We start from the raw sequence: 14,358 nt of genomic DNA on the forward strand, positions 1-14,358 counted from the left end.
GTTGCTAACTGCTAAACGTAGACGCTGCTCTAAATAATCATCAACATGTGTAGGTATAATAGCTCACTAGCTCGGTATTCAACTTTTATAACTTTCATGTGCAGAGCAGTGGTGTATTTAAGTTTTTGTCATGGGGGGGGGGGGGGGATTGTATGATTGTATCCAGTAGCCCCGCCTTTAAAGTTTGAAGCATTAAGTTACTCCAAAAACTTTTGCATATTATTATACAGCCTATGTTGGGGGGGGGGGGGGTCCCCGTAAATACCCCTCTGGTTCAGAGAAAATTCCATTTCACACAAACAGACAACACGTTAATTTGAAATATCAAAATATGTATATAACTATCTAACTGTATGCTATATGTACCTATGTATAATAACAATATATCCATCTACTATTATAAATGTATAGTAGGTACCTAATTAGTTCTAACTAAGGGGGGTCGACTTTGAAATCGTCCGAGATCGGCAGTTTAACAACGCTTGGGGCCCTGCTCTATAGCACTTTTTATAAAAATTAAAATATTATAGTATTTAAAGGCTAATTCAACTGCATTCTGCAACATAATAAATAGTAAACCTACCAAAAATAAATACAAATTATAATTTATAACTAAATACTGGATGTCTAGTACTCCAGTGTTTGGACTATTATTAATATTTAGAAATATTTAAAATATTTACATAATATGCATAATCTTTCTTAAAGACATTTTTAGTTCATATTTTGATGAAATCGGAGATGTACAAAAATAGTATCTCTCCTCTAACGATTTTAGTAATTTGTTGTACCTACCTCATTCAAAAAAAATATTAATAGTGGGAACTTGAAATTTAAAACTTCAACCAATTATTTAAATTATTTTTATATTATTATTTTAATATTTTTTACATATATCTACACTATGTAATTTTCATAATACCTAGGGTATTTACTTTGTGTCTTTATATTTTTGATATTTAGATAGGTAGGTCATAGGTGGTAGGTTACTGTTACCTATTTAAGTTATTACTGTTTTTTAGGCTGTACAAAAATTAAAAAAATCGATACTTGATAGTAATTCCTTAACTGTGGTAGTAGGTATCCATCTAATTGTTCCTATAGTATATCTACAAGTATTGAGTATTGTGGTATTTTAGTATCTTAGTATCTTACATACGACATATAGGGAACTATTCCTGCACCTTCATATCCTATATAATATCCTAGTCGATATTCGATAATACTTTGATGGCAAAATGACACCATTTTGGTCCATTATGCTCATTACTCATTAGATATGCACTTTTAAACGTTGATTGAGCATACATTTTTTTATCTTTTATTCATTGTTTAGTGTAGGTACCTAATACCATTGATTATAATTTATAATACTAAAAATATAAATATAATACCTAAACGCCTACAACATGTATAGGCTTAAGCAGGTTACATGCACATTGTAGTATAGTACACTGCGTCACTGCCAGTCAAATGAAAAACTGATTACTGATTAATGATTAGTGATTATTGATTATTAATTAGTAATTACTAATTACTGTTTACTTACCGTGGCTACTACCATAGTGTAATACTACATTACTACAATACTACCTACTACTGATATGAAAAGTCATTAAAAATATAATTTTGAAAGCTTTAGAATGAACTACCGACAGTTTTAATGATGACATAGTGATGACTGAGAAGAGATAACTAGGGTTAGGTAGGTATGTAGACTCTACCAGTAGCGTATACAGAATTTTTTTTGAGGGGGGGGGGGGGGGGGTGAAAATTAGTTTTTCAATTTTTGAAATTATGATTTGGCAGATGAAAATTCAAAAGAATTCCAACATTGCCAATTTTTTTTTACTAGGTACTATTTTTAGAAATATTCCGCTTTTTTTCGTATTTTGATTACAAATATAATTAATATAATAATAATAAATTAATTCTTAGTCCTTAACAGCATGATTTTTTTTTGTCTAAGTTCTAGATTTTAGTAGGCTCAGTTGTTTTTGCACACCATCTCGTTTTAAATACTATAGTTTTATTTTTACTAATTAGGTATTGATTTATTCAATTTAAAAATCAAACATTATTTATATAATTTAAAAATAGGTAATAAATAATAATGAATAATGGTAAGTACTATAGGTCCTAATCCAAAAAACAAAACAATTAGGTAAGTACTTATATGATAGATACCTACCATATCGTATTTAAAAATAGTTCATGTTATATTATTTCATAAATTACATTTATTTGGATAGGTATTAGGAGTAAGTTTTTATTTTTACGTGAGTATTAAAAACAAAATAATATTTATTTATTATTAATTGTTAGTATATAGGTACATATACATATAATAGGTACATTGTAAGCTGTCATGGTATTTTAAATTGTAAAATTGCTTATACAATATTACACAAATTGTTTTGTAATTTCTTCCGACAGTGACAAGTATATAGGTATAAACAACATTCAACAAATGAATCTTTGAGTATACATCCTTCCTTCGACTAATGTTGCTATACTATAATTTTGAGTTTAGATGATTGTGCATATTTTGTACTATAAGTTGATATAAATTTAAATTATTAAAAATTATTTTAACTTTTAAGCAAAAAAATTTAAAACCCTATTTTAGATTAAAATATAATTTTTAATTTTTACTACAACATACATTATTTTTTATTTTAAGTTTTAATGATTTCATTAGAATTCCACGTGTAATGTATATTTGTATTATTCCTGCAGAAGAATTTTTTTTTACATTCACTGCATTACAAGTTATAACCATTATGTACACAATTCAGGGAACACAGAGATAATAGAAAATATATTATGAATAGAATATTTTTTATCTAACATAACAAACTATAAAGCTTAAATAAATTCATATATTTTTTTCTATCATAATAATTATTTACGTCGTTTACTTTTCATTATTTCCTGGAAACATTGTTCCGCTGCGTCTTATAGCGTGTATAGGCTTAATCTCCTTTACTAATTGTCCGTTAGGTTTTGACAACACTCTACCGGGCGATGATGACTAGAACACAAATCCAAGCAGTACATTATAATATTATGTAATATTATTTATACATTTCCGTTGTGTGGATTTCGAATTTTCAATTAATACGAAACAGAACGATTTTAGGCACGATCGATGAAGAAATAAATTTGTATGTTATATTTCAACTTCTGTCGATGATATTACCTATATTTACGTATATATGAGTAACAATTAAAGAGGCTCAAAATAAACATCACTTTTATTATGTCGGTACCTATAAGCAATATTTATATAATAAATAGCACTTTTAGAAGTTAAAATGCTAGTAAATGTACCTAAATAAAAAAAATCAAACGAAATTGAAACTTAGTGATGTTGTGGATAGTAGCCAATAGGATTATAATTTATAACTATATTATAACATGAGATTTTTCCATACATAAACTAATGTTTATAAATATATATAATACTATAACAAGTAGGTACATAATAATATAAAATATTATTATTATATGTCGTCTATTCGGCTGTGCCCTGTGGTGGCGCAACAGTTTGATTCGAGCAGTGCATGTAGGTTTTACGAAGAGTGAAAAGAAAAAGGAAACAGAATTTTTTATAACAGGTCCACCGCTGACGCTAGCTTACGTCAGGAGCCGGGGTCCCTATATTCTCCAGCGGCGTCGGTGGCGGCGACCGGATCCCGGAAAAACTATTGATTTCCATTTTATTCAATAAAACGCCGCGTGACACCCTGTCACGTGCTGCCACCTATGCAGCTCGCCGCCCGTCAAAATTCATCTTTTCGTAATTACATTTTTTTTTTCTTTTACCTGCCGTTAACTATACAGATAGGTATTATATTCAATGATTAATGCATATTGCATGATGTACCTATATAGGTATTTATCTTGAGATTGAAGTAAAATAAATGTACCTGTATGTAATGATTTTATTATATTATGAATTATGATCCATCACCCATGCAATATTATATATAATCTAATTCTGAGATTACACGATGTCTTTTTTTAGATTCTGAGGAGAGCGATTAAAAATATTTGAACTCTACGAAAATAAGTTCAAACGTTCAATAGTATCTATATAATATGACTTAATTCAAAAGCTTTTGAATAAAATAAAAAGCTGTTCGTATATTAAATTATAATAACATCTGGTTTAGTGGATAAAAAATTGTCTTGTTGAAGATACAAACTCACTCTGTATATTTAAATCTAAACCTATAGGGTATGTATCTATACCCTCGAGGATTAACCGAATAAATCAATCAAAATATTCATAATATTATAAACAAACAGGCGTTAAACTATGTATGGACAGTCGTCTTTTTTTTGTTACACGAAAGTCGTTTTCGTTTCTTTTTTATTTTGTGTACTAGATGTGTTATATTTTGGTACTACTATGTATAAATAATAAATATATGTCTACTGACTAAAGAACTCATTAGTTAAGCTCAATTTATGTTGTAATAAATGTTTACTTGTGATTAATGTAATTTAGACTTATCATTTATAATCTGCAGCGTATTACAAATTCTGAAAAATAACTTATTGGTTTTTTTTCAGTTTTGTTAAAGAGTAATTTACGAAATTCGTACCTGTATAACGATATAAAAATTATCTGTCTGCTAGGAATCACTTTCTACAAATCAACCATTTGACCCTTCATAATATTATAATATTCAACATATTTTGTTTAACTTATACTTAACGACACTCACTATACAATATATTGCCTATATAGCATGTATGCATCATGACATATACATAATAATATATATGTATAATATGTTTTATATAAACACACACTATATACATAACGGACAATGTTTGGATTATGTTGTTACTTTTTAGTTGGTAATTGGATGATGGGGAAAGTATTGATGTATAGTCTCTGCCTTCATTTGAAAAATACAAACGTGACTATAGGCATCATTGTTTTGCTTTTTCAAATCCATGTCTATAAAAAGAATCGTATGTACAATTTCAAATAATATATTCACAACATAGTATTTGCACTTTAAATACCAAAGAGCGGTATAATTAAACAGCAGCTCCTAAATTATTTTAGTTCAAGTATAGGTACCTACCTATCATATAATAAATAAAAAGTATCCTACGTCTCTCATGAAAGGTATTCAAAATTTAAAAACTGGAGAAGTCGCTTTTCTTTATCGAGTATTTGTGTTTAGCCCATCATTGAGTATAAATTATAATGGATCTGTTAAATTTGAATTTATTAATAAATCATTGCATACAATAATGGTCCTGAGCAACCTATATATTTGTATATAATTATGTTATATTTTTTTTTCGTAAAATAATATTTGAAATGTATGCTTGGAGACATAATATGCAAATTATTAATTAACAATATATCATAGGTGCATAAAACACAACAATAACACACGTAAGGGAGGGGTTATCTAGTGTTAGAATCCAATGTTATTTATTAATTTAATTTAATTGTTTTCTAGTTGATTAACATTGGTGAATTTACCGATTTAACCATCCAATAGATCCCGACACAATTTTCTTTGGAGTAGACGAAGGGGATTTTCAGGGAGTGAATTGGATGCAAGTTCAGTGATATAATTCCAAGCATATTTTATTATATATTTATATTGGTATAAACAATTTGTTTTTCTTATAGTAAAATGGTAGGTTGAATAATTGTTACCAAAAACCAATCTCATATATTATCAATTATAATATTATGTCATATATTTATAGCTGTTATAACTTCAGTCAACAACAATTAAAGAACGGTCCGTTGTGTAAATATATTATCTTGAAATTAATCTAATTTTTTGAAAATTTCAATACGTTCCTATCTAAAGTAAATAATAATATACGTAAATGCAAAGACTACTTTTTAAACCCATAATAGGTACGAATAATAATTTTAAATCACAACTAAATAACTAAATCGTTATTTCTGTAATAAATATTCAATTTAGTCGAAACTTGAACTTCAGCTACTCATAAAAAATGTATTTTACGCTAAAATGTATGTTGACTTAAATCTTGAAAATTATGTATATAAATTATATGTATCTACCTTCAGAAATGCTAGGTAATATATATTTTTGAAAATTTTAAGTCTACTTACAACAAACAGTTCACATTTTTGAATAAAGTTCAATAATAAAAAAAAAATGATTTTATCGAAAACTAGATTTTCTTGCGTACCTAATTATTCCTATTTTTATTTTTTTCATATTTTTTTTATTTTTCTTGATAATTTTGAAAAATACTGGGAAATATCAAATTTTGATCTCCTGAAAGTATCAACTAGGTACTAGACCCAAGAAGAACAAAAGAAGAAGAAGAAAATACCCACACCTTTCACTCCATTATAAGAATCCAAAGGAAAACAGAAAAGTCACTCTGCTGCAGGGCTTGAAACCGGTTACCGATTTTTACCGAAAACCGGTAATTTCCTGGAATTTTGGGGAACCTATAATCGGTTACCGTTATTATAAACCTATTTGTACTCCCGGTTATCGGTTACCGGTTACCGTGACAATTTTTCAGATAACTTTATAATAACGTAATTTGTTTTAACCGGTTAAGAACCGATTACCGGTATTTATAAATACTGACTACCGTTACGTATGAACTATAATAATAATATGTTTAATTTATTTTAGCTACATAAATGATTATACGTTCGTAGCTACTAATGGTTTAATAAATTAATATTAAATAATAACTTCTTAAAACTATTCTTAAATCATACTATTATAATATCTTCGTTTTTTTCCCTAGTCTAAATTCTTGTAATAATAAGTCAAATAATTGGTATTCTACATTTCTATTTCGTACCTACAACTATAACATAAAATATCGTTGGTTGGTAATGACGGTACTCGATAGTCGATAGTCCCGGTCTCCCTCATCGTATATTGTACTGGGAAATCTAAAAATAGGTTGATTTCTATAACAAGACGCATATTGTATGAAGTATACGGGTACAAAGGTGTAGTACAATTTTATTTTTTAGAAAACCGGTATTTAATCGGTTACCGGTAAACGACATTTTTTGGAAGCGGTTATCACTTAACGGTAACCTGTAATTTTGAATATAGAACCGGTAATTGGTTACCGCTAACAACAGGACCGGTATAAAACCGGTAACTGATGTCCAAAAAATGTTCGGTTAGGAAACCTAACCTAACCTAACCGATTAAATTAATAACGGTTTCAAGCCCTGCAGTCTGCTGTACATTAGGGTTTGACTGTACTTATCGACTATCGTAATTTAGTAGCTTACAGCTGTAATGACGTAATGTATAGCCGTATAGGTATATAATATTAAGTTAAATTTGAATTAAATGTTTTTAATTTTTAGTTTAAGTTGAATTTATACCATACAAAAAATTGATCCGTATAGCCTGTTTAGTCTTAATAAATAAATAAGTAGAAAATATTTAATATAATTTAATTACTTATTTCATTTTTTTACAAACAAAATAGTAATTAATTTAATGTTGTATTTTAAGTTATTAAAAATAATTAATGTGAAATGTGAATATAAAAAGTTTATTTTCCATGTATTTTTTAAGTTTAAAAATTATAGTTGGATTCAAAAATTGTCTATGTGTGCTGTCACCTGAGTAAATTGATCGTGTCTCACAGTTTAGGAACCACTATGATTGAGTTTAATATTATTATATTACCTACTGGCTACTAATATAATATAATTGTGTTCCTCTATAATCCATTTCATCTAAAAAATGTTTTAAAAATAAAAATAGAAATTTCCATTAAGAGTTCAAAACATGAGAACTCGTAAGGTATGTGTATGAAAAAATATATAATTTCATTTGTTTTCAAAAAAAACATTGTAAATAATATTTCCTTTAAATTGTATAATTATGATTCATATGATTTTGTTTCAAAAATAAGTTATAATTATATAGAATAACAAGGATCAACTAGAAAAATATATTATCATTATAAAAAAAAAATCACCTTGCATAAATATTTTGAACAGCTTAATTATACTCGAAATAATATGTGAATAAATTAGGTATAATGTATAAACCACGGACTAAGATATAATGGATTGGAAACGACATGGTGAGCGGGTTAGGCCCAGGTACGGCCCGCAAAAGGTTCCTCTGTCATCATCAACACTCATAATTGAATGTTTTCAACGCCACCAGTGGTTTTTCTTTAGCGTCACATTTTTATATCTCAGTCCGTGTTTTATACAGATGGCGCTGTAAACTCTCAATTTATTATGATAGCGACCCCCCGAATTTGCCTCTTATACATACTTTCGAGGCCACTGATAAGCTGCTCGTTTCCAGTTCATATAATAAGATATTATCTTAGTCCGTGGTATAAACTAAAAAGTGTATAAGTACTATACTACTATATTAGGTATACTGTAATTATTGTAAGTTTACCTACCGTATACAATATAGGTAGTAGGTACATATTTCATATTAAGTTTATATTTGCATAGTTCATGCATATAGGTACTAAACACGTTTAATACTTTAAGGGTCCCAGTGCCAGTTTTTCAAATTTTCAAATTTTTTTATCTGAAAGAAGAACTTCTTACAGCCCGCATCGATCTCTTATTTTGTATTTTATTTTAAAAAATTGTATAAAAAAATTGTAAAAAAATGCTTTTTATCTTGTATTTTTTTAGACATATTATAAAGTTTGAGAATAAAATATAGAAAAAAAAAGATCGATGCGGGCCGTAGAATATTTCCCTCTAACAATTAAAAAAAAAAATTATGAAATTTGGTTGATTCTACAATGCGGTATCGTTATTCCTACAGAGTGTATTTTTGAAGACAAAATGCCATCGGCACCGGGCGCCTTAAGAGTACGTTTAATTCATAGACCTATAAACTGTATGTCTGTCTGTCTTTATTAATAATGTATGTATAATATTGTATTATACTATTATACTATTATGTTTATTGAAACTTTGATAACTTTTTCAAATACAAAGTCATAAAAGCAAATCATATAAAATGAAACTTGAACTTTAGTGTTACGTTTGCAAATAAAAGGATTGGCAATCAAAATGAGTTTACTTATTTTTGTTACTATGGATAGGTTGCTCACCAGTCACCAAGAACAAGAATACCACAACAGATATTACTGTATTTGGTTGGTGTAAAATAAAAAATATATAATGCAAGATTGCCGTATAAAATATAACTACATATTTTAGTCACCAATGATGTTCTTTAGTTTTTACTGTAATTTTCAATTTTCAAAATAAATATTTACTTTTAGTTTTACATCTTCAAATTATCATAGCTACTATAATAATCATAGATGTCAAAAAACAAGACTGCCATATCGGTCTGAGGCGTTTTTTGTGCAATCAATATTTTATAATACAAGTAGCTGGTATAATACGTATATTATAATTTGAGCTTTAGTGTATTATTTAAATAAAAAAATTAATACAATTTGTTTTTTAAAAGCAGTTCATTTCAACCACTAAAGTCTTTATAATATTATATTTTAGTATTTTACCATCTTGGAATATCTACAACAAGTTGATAACTGATAAGGATTATGCCTATTATGTTTAGAACGTTTATTCATAATATTATAGCCTATAGGTACAATACAACAATTAACAGCAGGCAAAAATACGTTTCCATAGTGTCATAACTTATAATAAAATATAATATAAACTGTATATTATACAGATAGATTTTATACACTCCAGTATACTTATACTTATAATATATTTATAAATGGGAGTACTTACCTACTATGAATGAGTTTCTACGTACACATATACGATAAGTATACATTATTTAAACCATTTTATTATCTTTTAAAAGAGTATAGTAAGTTGAACTACTTCTACAGTTCTACCTACTTGATAGTAACATTTTATAAAATAAAAAGAATATCTAATATTATTACTATTTATTACTCATAAAAACACAAAATGTGTTATTTATATATTTTTGAAAACAGTGTATCACATGTAAACACCTGTATCAGCCATTAAAAAGTGATAGAATGTAAAAATTAAAACAACATTTTAAGTTTAATAATCTTTAATTGATAATCAATGATCATCAATACCTTTTACAAGATTCGATAGGTACCTACAAAAATCATAATATTTCAGGAGTGCCATTTGGGGGGGGGGGGGAGCAGGGTATACTTTGGCTCCCCTATTTTTTTCTGTGTCTTATTGGCCTGGATTAAAATTTAGAATGCGCCGACGGCCGTCCCAAGCCCAATTTCTCCCACTCTCGCACTCGATCGTGCATGACGGTCGCCGATCAAAACTGTCCAACAAGTACACACCAATTTCAAATAAATTGTACGTAAACACGTATATTATAGTGGTGCTAATTGGAATTGACTGTATATTATAGTTCACAACGGACTTACGGCACTGCACGCACGTCGCGTACCGGCGGTTGTTGGTGGGGGTATACAGTATAAACAATGCCAAGCAATGGCATTATTTTGAGTTGAGAATTCATAAAACTTTTTCTTTTTGAATCTAAGATTTTAAAATGTAATACAAGATTATCCATACGTTTGTCTACCATAATCAAAAAAAAAAAAAATGTCTACAAGAAAGTCAAATTAAATTTTTATGAGCGTTTGAAATTCATATTTTTATAACATTTAAAATTCACTCGATTTCTCATGTAACGATTTTCTTATTTTGTTGTAATTAAAAAACGTATGACAGTAGATACTTGAAAATTTCACTGAATGTTTATATTAGCATTTTCTATACACGATAACATTTTGAAAATAATTCGACTCTTTTGAGCTGTTTACGGACATTGCCAGTTATCAATTTTTTTAGTTTTTTTCTATAAATATATCAAGTTGAGTAAAAAAGCGTGAACATTTAATTAAAGGCTCCTGATGTATTGTTACAATAGCAGTTGAAAAATATTAAAAATACATTAGCACAATTTTTTTATATAAGCATTTTTATAAGTTCAAATTTTGACAAAATTTAATAATTATTTTGTATTTAAAAATGTATACAATGTTCAACTTTTATAGCTAAGGATTGAAAATTTAAAACAAGGTTCCACGTAAATAGGTAAATATATAAATTACCTTATTCACAATAATGTCATCAAATATACTTGGTAATATACTAATACCATAGGCTGACTGACCGTTTTCACTCAGAATCGTTTTTCTTATACAATGATATTATATCATTGAATTCAAATTTAACAATATCCATTACAGTGACCCACTTGTAACTTACTGTACAGCAGAGCGACATCCACTTACCCACCTTTTTTTATTTGAACTTGAGCACGGCGTCCGGCAACTATAACTGTAATTTGGTTGTTACGGTAGGTAAGCAACACGTGTATGTGTGGCGAGGTTTTTGCTACTACGAACCCGGGTGGACACCCATCCGGGAACTAGTAGCCGCGTACGTTACTTATTCTCAGTCATATTGCGTGACTGACAGGAGCCAACGCGCCAAGCTAAGCCACTTATATATTTTATATATTTATATATATAATAATAACTACATATTATACCCTTTAATCTGTATAATTGTATAATTAGCTGCTCCGGCATGCACTCGTGTTGGTGAAGGTGAAAAAGAAGACGACTGACGAGTATATACATGAATACATGATAAGTCTATGGTCTATGGTATTTTTCGGAGTAAAAATTTTGTTTTTTTTTTACAGAAGTATTATAAAATGTTCTATAAATATTACTAAATAAATATCAGCATTTCTTTCTATAGACTATAGATTTATAGAGATAACATAACAAACATCCAAACCTTTCATCTTTATAATATAAGTGTAGATTATATTATATAATATTATGATACTAGGTGAATAACCCGGCGTTGCCCAGTAAAAAAAATCGGTTAATTAACTCCTTTTAGGTGTAATTTGCTGTGGCCGCTGTCGCTGTGCATATCGAAGCAGAATAATCATATTATACTTTAATTTTTAGCCATCTCGCGTGGAGTTGTCTGTGAGTCTCACTTATGGTTATGCGAACAGTATATTATCAGGTAAGCAATCTACCTGCGTTAGGTTAGGTTAGGTTGATAAGGCAAATGAATCAGTCAGGGCTTTAGTCTATCAATTTTTACCATGTTTACCCCTTTTAACCCCCCCCTTTTAACCCCCGTAAAGTTAAATTTAAAAAAATCATTTATTAGAGGCTTTTGCATCACAAAACAAAACTACTGTCCAAATCTTATGCTCATAATTTCAGCGGTTCTGGCTAGGCGATGATGAATCACTCAGGACAAGTCATTTTATATATAGATATATAGATTTATATTATACTAGGTCATTTTTTAAGCATGTTCATTTATAGCCCTATTTATATTCTTAAATTATGTATAAAAAAAAATTATGTATCCTGTTCAAATTCTGATTTTTGGAATTTTTAAATACACTTGAAGACCATATTTCCCTGTGTTAATACAATTTTTCGTATAAAATATATTCAATTTTATAAAAATTTGAATTTCAGACACTTATAAAAAAGTGTTGATTGTGTTCCTATGTTCGATGTATTTTAGTTACTGTATATACAACTTATAAAGAATCTATAACTTTTTTTACCTATTAACTAAAATATTATCAACAATTTTCTCCCAGAAATTTAGAAAATTCATATTGAAGCAGACCATCCAGTGTCCACTTTAAAACATAATGACACACATACGTTATACACAATAAAAAACAAACGTTATACCTCCACTCACAATCTAAACAACGGACAGAATACCGCAGATATATAATGTGTATTTTTATTTTTATAAATTTACTAAAATTGTAAATCTTAATTCCTGTAATTAGTAGCACAGATATTACAAATTCTTAAAGGGAGTTCAAAAGCTCCCTGGACATGAGTATTTAATTTAATCACCTTGCAGTATTTAAAATATTTTCCTATATTATGTATACTATAATTAGTACAAAAATAATATATTAATGTGCCTATAAGATTTTATTTGTCAAAAGGTGAAATTTTTTTACTCGTATTTTTTTGTTGGACCATGTATGACGATTGTGAGAGGGCTTACAAGGTTTTAAGGTTTTTATTTCATAATTCATAATATTTTTTTTTTATTATTTTTAATCTAGAGTTTATACAATCTGTACATAAAAAAAGTACAATAAGCATAAATTATGTTTTTGTTAAAATTATAATATACGTAGTAGCTTGAGTATCTATTTATCTTCCCTCAAGAACGCAGGCACCAGCGAAGGCACTTCGGTATAATTCATAATATTATAATATTTAATAAACATTTATTATTTTTAAATTTTATATTTATATAAGTAATGTATAAAATTTCTTTTGTCAGCTTCATCAACGCACATTTTTATTTTATTATTTTTAATCACACGTAAATACCCGGGAATCCTGCCGTAGTCCAATATTCACGTTTATTGACACATCATAAAATATTATAATTTTTATTATATTAATATGGTATAGTATAATACTATTATACCTATAGGCTATAACCACTCAAGACCATAGAACGTCAATGTGTCAACCATATAAATACAACGGATTTAGTATAGACGGTATGTGTGTCTAATATTATTATGAAACCCTATAACAATAAGTTGTCTGTTCGAATCGTCTTTTCTTTTCTACAATAATTATTGTACTGAAAAATATAAAATTATTTTTTTAAAAACAGCCACCATCAGCTGATACGTCCATTATAACGACATTCGGAAACTATCATATTAATCATCCAAGTAGTGTGTGTGAACTGTGAAGTGACTAAACTGGTTATCACACTGACATTAGATATGAATTTACAACACTATAGTTATATATATATTTATATAATATATTGTGTGTAATGTGTACCTACTACCTACACGAATTAATATTGGTACAGATAGTAAAGAATGAAGAATAATCTAATAATCTAAAACGATAAAAAAAAAACTCGAACACTTCCACATTCCACTTTCCGGAGGATTTTCAGTCAAGTCGGATACCTATTATACGGTTATACATCTTATCGTATATTTTAATATATTATAAATTATAATTTATAATATTATATAATAATACGTTTGTGGTTCGTCGTCCGATGTCCCTCACGGCTCACTCCCTCCAAACATATTAATTTATGCACTATGTACTGTTCCCGACCGCTTCATATCATTTTTTATTTATTACATAATATAATATAGGATAAACATCATAATAATTTGAGAGCTGCGTTGTGCGTATTATTGTTATTATTTTATCGATCAGGCAAACGAAATAATAATAATTTTTAGAAGATACCTACGTAATATTATTAATGTGCGTTGCGTGCGGCAATATTCTGCCGGCGGAGGATGA

Source organism: Metopolophium dirhodum, chromosome 4 (assembly GCF_019925205.1).
Source record: "Metopolophium dirhodum isolate CAU chromosome 4, ASM1992520v1, whole genome shotgun sequence".
Taxonomy (NCBI): domain Eukaryota; kingdom Metazoa; phylum Arthropoda; class Insecta; order Hemiptera; family Aphididae; genus Metopolophium; species Metopolophium dirhodum.